Here is a 12582-nt window from a genome sequence, read left to right on the forward strand (position 1 = left end):
AAGAAACTAAGTCTAGCTTCATCTACTAAAATCAAGACGACAGTAGCCGAGTATTCTTTATGGGTACATTTAGGGTGCAAGTAATACATCAACCAAAGAATAAGTGCGTAAACCAGACACAAATGAAAGACCAAATTTATTCCAGCTAGAATAAGATGGAAGCCAAGAGAGATTACAAAAACATGAAGCTTTGAAATAGTCTTCCAAGAGATGTAAAGGACAAACAACCCAAACAGCTTAAGAGATCCTGATCCTTTCGCAAGTAGGATAACCCAATTACTTATGAAAAAGAATAGGCTCTAACAACTTGGGACATTTCAGTCCTATCAGAAGTATTAGGATTCCCTGAAGTACAATAGCAACAAGAAAATCAAGACATTTAACAAACATCTTGATGTTTATTTATGCCATAAGTTTACATATTATAAAATAAGTAAGTAAATCACACCTATGACTGCAGTTAGCGAGCTTCACGTATTCACCTTGTGGAAAGATCAAGTCATCTCCATAGAATAAAATCAAGAACCTATTTTAAGCCAATTTATCTAAATCTTTACAGGTTTGTACTAATCTGCTGAACTAATCTGGATATAACAAATACTTAATATATGATCATGTTCAAACTTCATGTTTTGATGTTTGATGTCCCTGAGAGAATATCTCAGGGACTCATTTTTCAGCTGTTTAAAACCAACTCACCTGTTCTCCCCATCTGAAACAAAACAGAGCTAAAGCCTAGACAGGACCCTGCTAACTTGCTCAACATTTTCAAAAGCTGGGACCTCACCGAAAGGCTATGCATCCTTTTTGAGTGGAGTTGGCACTTTAAAGCCATCCTGGATTCCTTTTGGAGCCAAGCTTAATTCATACTTCATGCAGCAAAAGCTGACTCCTCTCTCTTGGCTTAAGAAAAGCCTGATCACAGTAGCTCTCCACTAGTGGGTGACACGTGCAGCAGCACTTCAAGATTGCATCTACTTCTCCATTTGAAGGCTCTAATTTTCTTTTCCTTTGCTAGTGTAGATACAGGCTTCAACTCCACTCACTTTAGAAGGAAGTCTTTAACCTTATTAATAGATATCAAATATTCTATTCAGTTGCTTTATTTTTTTTTTAAATAAAGCAGCCAATTCCTTCTGTAATCGACTAAAGATAACCATCAACTCCAAACATTTTGCTCAAATATAAGAAGCAGAATATGACGTAGTGGGTTATTAAATACCATTAGCAGATAAAACGCTGAAGTACGAATGATATTTATAGCTACACAGTAGCCATCTGACTAACAGAATCTAAAGGAAGCTCAGGGGGCTTAAAAATACTACTCTGGCCTCAGCATAAAGAAAGCTTGCAGGTCACTGGATCAAACCTGTCCAGACCAGTGGCGGACTGACTCAGTAGCAGCATTGCTAGTATTACAAATACCCAAGCTATCACAAGTGATAAGCAGCTAATCACCAGAACTAGAAACCGCTCTGGGATTGGTATAGTTGCGGTATTTAAGTCAAGATGACCAAAAGTGGTGCCCAGTAACTGGAAGATTAACTGATGCCCTGGATGTGGCCCAGGGCACCAGAGAAATTCAGAAAGTGGGAAGTTAGAAATATTTCTACAATTGGCAGCTTTGTTTCCTTAACAATTTTTTCCCTTCAGGGCATTTCAGGACAGCATGCTGGGCTGTTTACAATTTTGGAAAGAGCATTACACAGGCCAGCCCCAAGCCTTCTTACTTGCTCTGTGCCAGCTGTCCCTGAAGAAGCCTTAAGGATTTCCAGCCTCAGAGCAATATAAGCTCAGTTATAACTGTCACTTTTACAGCTTCTGGATGTCTAGAAAGCCAAATGAAGTAGCAAATGGAAGATACTTAACAATGGTACAGGACCCCAAGAAAACATCAAAAAAAAGTTGAGAAGGGGAATGTAAGAAGGGCATTCAAACTACCTTATGGAAAGGATGTCAAGATATTTTATGCATTATGCAGTGGCTTAGCGTACCAATTAGGAACTTCGGCACTTTACAGAGATCATGGACATCTCCGTCCCCCCCGCCCCAATCATCTTTGGCGTTACTGATTTTGGGAGAATCTCGTACCACTGTCCTGGAAGCACAGCTGGCTTTGGTACAAAGAATTTCAGATCTTCCTGTCAGCCAAGTACTACCTCATATTACTGAATTCTCCATTGGGAAAAAAAGTTATTTCATGTGGCCTTCAGCTCTCAGACTAAAAATCTCTCTTACCACTCCTAAGGACTTCTTGGTTGCATGCCAAGCCCAGCACCGAAAGCCTTTCCTGATGTGTGTATACAGAAAGGGTGGGAACAGCTCTACCAGTAAAAAAAAAAAAGCTGCAATCAGTAAATGCTGTTTATAATGGGAGTTCTATCCAAAAGATAGAAACGTCCAATAACTTCAGACAGTTTTGCTGCCAAAGAAGTCTCAAGTGACTGATGAAGAAAGAGGCAACATTAAGTGAAATATAAAAGCTGTCTCTGGCTTTGCAGTCTGGGATACAGAGAGGGAACGTATGCTCAAGCTTCACCAGAAAAGCCCAGAGAAGAAAGAGCCATGTGCTATTAGTTTCTGTCCCAAAGCTCCTTTGCAGAATTTTAAGACCTCCAAAACAAGTCTGACTGTAAAACTGACATGATCCCCACAGGTTATTGGCCAGTGTGTACATTATACTAAGACAACAGCTAGGGGCAGGGGAAGCTTTTACGAACAGCTGAAGTGTGCCACTGACCTGCAAAAACACAAGTAAACCTTGTCTCTAGCAACAAGGAGAATCAGACTGTTAGTACTCTAAACTGCCCCAAGCTCTGGCTATGGCCCTATCCATCATATAAGTGAATATCTTCTATTTTCAAAATGCCTGTTCTTAAGCAAAGTGTCCAGTCACTAACAAAAAAGGATGCTACTTCATTCATTCTAAATTAAACTTCAGACTGCAACATCTCAGGCTTTGCCCAAACACCAGAAAGTCATTTTTTAAATAGTAATCACCTTGCATTGGCAGTAATTAGTATAAGATCCATCTGAATTTGCAAATATTTTAGTCAGCAACAACAGATGGTCAAAACTGATTCAGAAAAGGCAAATCAACTTCTACTAGACTGTATGGAACACAAAAATTTTCAGGAGTCCTTTTTGATTGTATTTATTAAATATTGACCAAAACTTCGCAATCCCACTGATGTACATATGGGTGGATTCTCCAAAATGATCACAAGATGTTCAGACAGGCATGAAAACAATACACATGGTGGTAGAGGCCAAACGCTTTATCTTCACAATCAAAGATCCTCATATAGGTTGTAGTCACAAGACATGCTATTTCCTCAAAGTGTTTTCCACTACTATTTTCCTTTATATATTACATAGCTTAACTTTGAGGCTGATTGCTTTATTGAAACCCCTATGTCTTGAAGAGGCTTACTAGAGCAAAGGAGAAAAACAGTATGGCTACAGACTAGTGCAGTCCTTCCGTTTTTACAAGAGTTTCATTCATAAAAGCAATAAAACTTTGTTCTCTGGGACCCACAGACAAGAGCTCTCCAAGAAAGAATAGACAGACGTAAGCAATAACACAACTCTGTCCAATGACTTTACAGATCACTTCTTTGTTTATATCCCAGTTTGGGGTATAAATCCATTCCAAGGCGACCTGCAACGTGGCAATGACAATGCTGACATCCTCCTAAAGTGCACAGATTGAATTCTACCAGTAATTTTATTTAAAATATTGATTTGATTCATACCAAGTGTCACACCATTCCCTCTAACCCTTTTCATGTTTCCACCTGCAAGACAGAGCAAAATAAAAAAAAGCTTATTTAAAACCAAAACAAAAAAGCTGATTTGCCCTCTCTTCACTGAATTAACTCAGCTAAACAAATAGCACAAGTAAAAGAGTCCTAGTTTGGTAAGTAATCAAAGCATGCAGCACTGGAATTTGAACAATGCAATAACAGCAATAAAAATCTGTAAAAAAAAGGGTGACATGACTCATTCAAAATAGTTCCACTGACCTAAACTCAAGACAAGTTTTGGAAGAGAGGGAGATACTATGCTCAGTACTAAGCCACTAAGCCATGCAGTTTCTGAAAGTCTACCTGATCAGCTACATATTTAAGTTTTCCCCTTAAAAGTACTATCTGCTTTCCCTCAACTCCATTTGTAGTACTTCTGCATGAGCTTTATAACAGTTCAAAGAGGTTCTAGAGCTCTTTTGGGGTTTAAAAGACAGAAAAAACTTCTAGAAGAGACAGCTTCAAGGAACATTCAGATATTGCTGCAAGATAACAATAAATACATACTGAAAATAAAGTTATGATCCACTGGAATTTTAAGCAAGGCTAACCCACAAATATAGTTCATAGAGGCATAACAAGCTTATCTTAAGCATGATTAAACAAAATAATGAAAGACGCAAAACTAGAATTCCAGAAACCATTTTGCTGTTTTCTGTCTTTTATGTATATACACACAAATATATAATTTATATAATTTTTTTAATAAATATATATACACACACACACACACAAAGAACACCACACCAAAAAAAACCCCACACCACACAGCTTAATTTAAGACACTGTAAGGATGCAGGTTCCTGACACTGAACTTCTACAGAGCATAAAGCCAGTCTTCAACCTAAATACCAAGATTTTCAATGTCCTGTTTAAAGGACTACTGCAGTATTCTTTTCTCACTGGTGACTGCATCTTGCAAGATGGATGTTTTCAAACAATCCTACTTTTTGACCTTCATTCTTTTCTGATAGTTTGGTTACACAGAGGCTACAATATTGTTGTAACTTAGGACTGCTCCAGCCTTTAACCTAAGCTGGTGAAGCTAAAACTGCCAGTTCTCAAGCCACATCCAACACAACTTCATCAGGACAAGAGGAAGGGGAGAAGACAATAAACTATCACTGTGTTTTAAGAGAGTTGTGTTAATCAAATCAGTAGTAGTAGACTATGTAGACCGATGTACAAAACATTCCTGCACAGGCTAAAAAAAAAAAAAAAAAAAAAAAAAATCAGTTTTGCATGCAACTAAGTAACAGAGTGCAAAATTATTACCATGAAGGTACTTCTGCTTTACTGTCCTGTTTAAGGTTTTAGATCTTCTCCAAACTATTATTCAGTAAGCTGAAGCTTTCCCTTGATTAAGGCCAAGGAGATTTCAAATGCAATGTCAAAGCACATCTTTTGCAGATATATTAAATACACAATTCTAAGTTGTACCTGCAGCTCTGAACATTTCCACATAAATCAGAATAGAACTTTGAAAGAGAAATAGCTTGTATCATTGCTTCGTGATTACAAAAATCAGTGTCACATTTTAAATTGAAACTATAAACAGGTCAGGAAATTTGATCAAATTACAGAGCTATCAATAGTACATTATCAATTCAAACTACTATATGAGTACAAGAAAAAGTTTATTGCCATTAGAATCTTAATTTCTCTTCCCAAACTGGTTTAAATAAGCTGTAACACTTTCAAGAGAATTCTTTAGTCAAGAGTTTAATTGCTGGTTATTTACAGCAAAATTATGAGGAAGTGGAGGAAAAAGTTGCAGATATCAACTTCTAAAGGTCAGAAAACTAACGGAAAAAAATGAGAAGGGAAATTACAAAAAAAAAATAACGTAAGTGATCAGCTGTGTCTGGAGCTTGACAGTTTCATTTACCAATGATAACTTGGAGCACTTCCGTGACTACTATTACCATTTCCGCACAAACTTCATGAATTCTTGAGAAGACATTAGTCGCAATCCATAAGCGGAGATGAGAATAAAAGCAATTCCACAAAGTTACAAAAGAAGCCAAACAGCAGAACTAAGATCCAGAGAATTAAGTTTGTTTCTGAATTCCATACTCAGCCTGGGGTATCTTGCACCAAGTACTGCACACAGCGATAAATGAGGAACAGGAAGAAGAGACAGAATGCAGATTAACCCTGAGAAATGCTCTCTGTTTAGATAGAGAAGTAAAGAAATTTTAAATCCAAAGTCCCAATATATACAGTAAAAGTCACATCAAGGTTCCTCAAGTTCAAGAGCCACAGATAAGTGCCACATACTGACATTATACATGGAAGAGAAATTTGGGAGTACCTACACTGCAGAGTAGCAAAGAAATATCCACAAGATGAAAATGTAGTATTTTTCTGCACCAATTTAAGGCATGTGTGCACTAGCTAAGTAAAGAAGAAAACACAACTGAAAGTGAGACCATAATTTAAAAAACACAGTTCACATGATTCCCTGTTCACATGGAAATAATAAAGTAAGGTAACAAATCAAAAGCAGAGGTGATCCACGCAGAAGCTGAAGCAGTCTTCATGCACAGGTGTATCAAAACTAAAGATGACATGGAAGAAAAAGGGGATCTAGACTTTGAACATAGAAACACAGCAAATTCTTGAGACCCTTTCCCTTCTCAGCCTGGGACTGAGAGTATGAGAGAAATACGAGAAAAGAAATGCATCAAAAACATGGGTCAGAGACCCCTCTCAGCAATTCTATGCTGCACAAGGTGGAGAACTAGTGCTACGTACCAGGAGCAGGGCAGCAGGAATCACTTAGTCAGGACAGCCCAAAAGACTTCACTGAATGATTCCTTGAGAACATTAGAAGTGAAGCTGTGCTAGCACAAAGATTAAGATGACCCTCTCCATGCTCAGGCCCAGCACCTCATCTTCCTATAAGCCTTCAACAAACAGTTCACAAAAACTGGAGACAACAGATAGTTACTAGGTAACAATTATAGTCAAGGTTCTTAGCAATAAACGTTCAATTCCAGGTAGACAATTACATCTCCTCACGCTTTAAGCAACCCAATTAACAGGTCTTTCATTAAGAAACTACTATACAGACATTTTAATAACCTTGCATTAGATTATTTCTAATATTTTGTCTCTTCCATTGCACATCATCTGTTATTCATTTTTGAAATCCACAAACGATTCTTCTTTCCTCACCTCATTACTATTTTGATTCTATTACTTTACTTGTTACGTTAGTGCATGGCCACTAACACAAAAGCAAACAAGGTAACTACAAACACATACTACCCCCCTTTACCAGGTCTCCGATAATGCAACCTTAAGGGGAGGGGGGAAGGATGGGGGAAGAAAAGGACCTTAATACCATTCATATTAACAGTATTAATTAGCATTAACTGTATTAACAGTATCAGTAATAACTTTGCAAGAACCTTGAATTCAGTTAGGTTGCTAACCATTGCATTAAAGATACTAAAGTTATTTTCCAGAAGTTTCATAAACCTTATAACACAAGAAAGGGGAAAGTATTTATATCCCTATTTATGATAAAGGAATACCAGCAGATAAAATTACTGCTTGCATGCTTTACAACTAGTTGTTACATCTATGTAAAAGTTAGAAATGGTGTGTCAAAAATGGAAAAGTCGGAAACAACCAAACAAGAATCCAGAGGGTCAGTTATGACTCAGAAGAGCAAAAGAAAGAAAAGCTGTCAGCAGAGTAAACACTCTGGATAAAATGCTAATTCCTCCCCGATAGCTAAATCTGAAAAGGCAAGTCTGGATATCTGGATTCAAGTATATTCTCCCTCCCAAGTATTAGGGGAGGAAAAAAAAAAAAAAGAAAAAAAAAAGAGAGAGAGATGCTAATGGATTGTTACACTCATTAACACCTACACTGCCACAAATCAACAGATGAGTACAAGATAGATACTCACTTGTTACCACCTGAACACAAAAGTACCAACTTAAAAAAAAAAAAAAACTATCCATAGCAAAATTAACTATGGACTGTAGTACTACTAAGCAAGCTATACTGAAGAGTTTCAAATGATAGCAATTGCATTGCAATACTGTTTCAGAATATGAATGAAGTTTTTAACTTTAGCAGAGAATTTCAGTACTGTTACTGAACCTTACTCGTAAGGCATTCAAATCTGCTCAAATTTAACCCCATCCCACATTCTGAAAACTAGCCCAGCAACAAAACTAAACGGTACTGTAATGGATCAGCAGCAAATGCACATTACCAGAAGGTCATTTTTAGGACCATTTTAACATTCCCATCAGCAATTTGAAAGAGGATGGGAGTGGCAAAGGCTAAGGAGCCACATGACATTTGCAAAGGATATCAAACTGGGTGGAGCAGTAAACAAGGGCAAATACAGAAAAAGAAAAAAGACATTAGATTCTTACATAAAGATCTGTGAACATTTCATATGGAGGAGAAATGAAGCAACATGAAGCACTCTTCCTGAACCTAGACACGCAGCTAATACACTTTCTATATTCATAAAGTTGATCTTCCTGAGGACAAACTTCCACCTAAATGAAGGCTATTCTTGGTTCCTGAACCTGTCTCTTACAACAGGAAGATACTATAAAAGAACATACTGGACAAAAATATGAGTGATCCTCTAAAACATCTCTCTATTTGCTGTTGAAGTTTAAATGCTTTTTAACGCAAGAATTACATTGAGCACTTTCCGAAGACAACAGAAAGCATGTTACTGGCAAGATTAAAAATAACCTAGAAAAACTCAAAGAAAACTACAGAAACTTAGGTGTTGCCTGAAGGATTACTGTAGGAGAAAACAAAACAAAATGCTAATGAACTAACTAGGCACGCTCCCCCACAAGAGGGGTAACGAAATATCATAGTGTTGGAGACATAGATGTGAATGGATTCTATGCAAAAATATTACTTACAGAAGCAAGCATTCTGCAATACGCACTATGAAAAACAAAAGGAGGGATACAGAAAACAGCATCTACTTCACATTTTAAGTGGATAAGACAGGAAAACGGGGAAAAAAAGGGTTATTTCTACTTCAACACAGCAGCCTCTCAAAACGTAAGCTATCGTTATCCGGATGTTAAAGGGGGGCGTTAAGACACTAGCCTTTTCCAACGCAAACAAAGATGGGAGCAGCACGAGGGCAGGCGGCCACGGCGAGGAGAAGAGTCCCGCGCGCCGAGCCCGGTGCGGAGCTCAGGCTGTAGGAAGCGCTCCGCTCGCAGCGGCTCCGCGGGGGGCGCGGACTCCCGAGGCCCAACGGCCGCTCTCCTCGGGCGCCTCCCCGCCCCGCCGAGGGCACCGGCCGGGCCGCAGTGCCGCCGCGCCCGGCGCTGCCGCGGCAGGAGCCCGGCCCCGGGACGGCGCCGCGCCCCGCGAGGACCCGGCGCGGCCCAGCCACGGGCTCGGCGCCCGCGCCCCCTCACAAAGGCCCGGCGCCGAGACCCGGCCCCGCTCCGCTCCGCCCGCCGCCGGCCCCGCACGGGCAGGTGCCCGCAGCCTCCCGGTGCGCCCGCGGCGGGGCCGCCCGAGCCCAGCCCAGCCCAGCCCAGCCCGAGGCCCCCGCCCGCCCCCCGCCGGCGCGGCCCTGTCCCGGAGCCAGGCCGAGCGCGTAGGCCTGGAGCCTACCTGGGGCGGGCGGGCCGGGCCAGGCCGGGCGGGGGCCGGAGGCAGCGGAGCGGAGCCGGGACCGGAGCCAGAGCGAGCTGCCCCAAGTGTCGCTCGTCGCCTCCGCCGCCGCTCCGAGCTCCGGCCAGGCGAGCCAGCCGAGCGCCGAGCCAGGCCCTAAGTGCAGAGCCGAGAGCGGCGTCAAGGCCCGAGCAGCCGAAGCTAGAACTGTGCCAGTCGCGGCGAGTCGAGCGACGAGCTCTTTCGCCTCGGCTTGCCACGGGGCCGCCCGGAAGCGGCAGAGAGCAGGCGCGATGAATCGAGCCGGGAGGGGCGAGCGCAGGGCGGGGCGGGCCTGCTCTCGCCGCCTTCCCGTGGGAAGGCGGGACGTGTGCGGGGGAGAGGAGCATCACCACCACCACCACCACCACCACCACCACCACCACCACCACACACAGCTTAATCACTGCAAAAGCTGCTTTGGCTTGAACGGAAAAAAAACAAAAACAAAAACACACCTTACTTCTGATCTACCTGGGTTTGCATTTAGGGGCTGCTTGGGGTTTTTCTGTTCAGACTTGTGTTTTGGCTGTTACAGAACTTTTTAACGATGGGGAAACTTCTAACGCAGAGAGGAACTGCTTAATCTTTTCTCGAACATGCTTCTTAAATCTCTCCCTGCAAGACATTTTCCAGGTCTCACATCTTTTATCCTGAAGATAGAGGGAGGGGGGAAATGTAATTGAAAAAAATGGGCAAGAAAAGATAGATGATACCACACATTTAGAAGGAAAGAGATACTGATACCAGATAAAAGTTAATTTTAAAAAGGATTATTTTCCTTAAATAGCAGACTGTTAATATTTATTACTATATATTAATCTCCAACATTGTGGATGATGAAGACAAAATGTGTACATAACCCCTCTGAAAGAGGGTCAGCCTGTACTGAGAAGCCCTAGGGAGACACTAACACGAGTTGTTGTAATGGTAGTGCTACCTCATCTGTATCAGAGGCATGAGAGTCTCTGGAGAGACTTCAATGTTAGGAGCAAAATCTAAGCAAATGAGGGCACTCTGGGCCTATATATCAGCAAGGAAAAAGAGTCAAAAAGCCCAAATGAGTGAAGTGTACAGCTTGAGGTTTATTGTAATAGGCAGCATAAGAGGGAGCAAAGGCAGCTAACAGCTTAACTAGGCAGTCTTTGAGGAGGTGTTTAAAGGGAAAAACTGAAAAGGGCTGTTGATGGGATTTTTTGAGTAATTTAGTCAAGTAGTGAAAACTCTAGTACCTTGGATAGTCAGTCACTGTCATCTTCCAGCAGATGGCTGAGATCTACCAGAGAGCATGAGCATTGGATGGTCAGGATAGACTTTACTTTTCAAAGCTCTGACAATGCACAAACTTTAGGCACTCTGGAATGCAGCTGGTGAGTTCTGTGAGGGAGAAGCAAAGAGGAGATGAAAAGCTGAAAAAGACATGATTCTCAGCTGTCAGAGTTAAGTATGATCTAAGCCCAAGGGAAACGGAAGAGTCCAGATGAACTGTTTTGAAGGAAGTTGCTTAGGAGTATGTAAGGCAAACTTCTCTAGATGAATAAGTTCCATTTCCCAAATCAACTGAAAGGCATGGACTCAAGGAAGAACAAGTTGGTTTTGTCAGTACAGCCTGATGCAATTTTTGGCCAAACTGATAAGCAGAGAGATTAGTTTTGAAATTACACTCTACCGAAGGTGACTGTGGCTGCAGGAAGACAAACTCCTGCAGTGAACATGTTCCAGGAAGTGCCACCACTTTGATTTCAGCACATGCTGTCAAAAGCTATTAACAGTATAGACTGAGCAACTTCAACTCATTATTACATGGAAGCTGAGTGTACCCACACATGTCCAAGTCCCACTTGACCTTCACTTCACCCACTCAGCTCATGCAGTTCATACTGGTGTCTAGGTCTAATGGTAAGCATTTTTAGCATAGTCAAATACAATTATGGGACACCATACATGTATGGCAGCAACTCTTACCTTTCATTTTGGCACTATGATTATTTTACAAATGATTTTCTAGAAAAGAATGTTTGCATGTTTCCTTCTAGGTAAAAGGAGCAGGGTTTTCTCCACAATAAGAAATAGTAGTTCTTAGGTGACACATCATGGGAGAGGGTATAAACAAAATAGAAAAGCATCTCAGATTGTTGTACATGTTATTTTACAGTTAAAATCAAGGCCTCAGAAAACACGTTGCTTATGCTTCATCAAGCCTGCTTATTGTGTATAAAATAGTAAATGCTTACCACTATTGCAAACTGACAGAACTATGTCTAATCCCAGATCTTCATCCTGTACATAGGAACATGTCCTCTACTTTCATTTTTAAAACCTATGGGTAATGATCCAGGCTCATTTTCTCTACAGACAAAGAACAGAAAGACCTTCTGGGCTAAATGGCCAAACTGCTACTTTAAGTGTCAGTTTTTTTCCCAGCATTCTGAATTCCCTACCACTTGGATGTTACATTTACTACCCAGTAAACAATAAAATCTCTAAGAAACAAAATTGTCTCAGACTGCTGTCAAGCAATATCCTTGGAAACATACGTATCCTTTGGAAAGAGAATATTGCCAGGACACTTCAAAGTCTTGTGCCAATAAGAACTGTGTGCAACTAGAGTCTTTTTTCCACTGAATAGGGACATTGTCAGCAATGGTAGAGTAGCCTTCCCATGCCTCAGCTCTGATCTAAATAGAGAACTTCTGCAATCAGTTCAATTTTTGTCATCCAGTCAGTCGTTCACATTTCTTTTAGAGCAACCAACAAGATGAACAGTTAATGACAGTTTCTGTTGTGGTATCTAGTGAGAACTAGACTTAAATTTGCTAGCCTGTTTCCTGATATCTGTTAAGTAACAGACACAGCCAATCATAGCTTAACATCTTCTCCAATTTGAAGAAAACATTCAGTCTTTCTTGACCTTTCAGATATGTGCATACACTAGTGTGCACCCACCAAAAAAGCCTAACACCTCCCAGAACACAACCATCAGCATTCACAGGAATCACTGCGTTTTGGAAGGTATGCAAAACCATTAATGGAATTTAGTAAGAACTTGTATCTGCAAGCCAAATGAGGAGTGTTTTTTTGTACTTTGCTGCTCATGAATTCAGACTAG

General features: G+C 40.9%; 1 protein-coding gene across 4 annotated transcripts in view; it reads right to left on the reverse strand.

Annotated features, from left to right (window-relative positions):
- The window catches only part of AMBRA1 (autophagy and beclin 1 regulator 1), a 140704-nt gene extending 128263 nt beyond the window's left edge, over positions 1 to 12441 (reverse strand). For 2 of the 4 annotated variants that reach the window (XM_064512674.1, XM_064512672.1), the window contains exon 1: positions 9435 to 9696. The gene's annotated coding sequence lies outside the window, so the exon portion shown is untranslated. Of the gene's footprint in view, positions 1 to 9434; positions 9697 to 10705 lie in introns of those variants that run through there. The other 2 variants (XM_064512673.1, XM_064512675.1) reach the window with 2 other exon arrangements.
- Positions 12442 to 12582: the final 141 nt, after the last annotated feature.

This window comes from Dromaius novaehollandiae, chromosome 5, assembly GCF_036370855.1.
Source record: "Dromaius novaehollandiae isolate bDroNov1 chromosome 5, bDroNov1.hap1, whole genome shotgun sequence".
Classification (NCBI taxonomy): Eukaryota; Metazoa; Chordata; class Aves; order Casuariiformes; family Dromaiidae; genus Dromaius; species Dromaius novaehollandiae.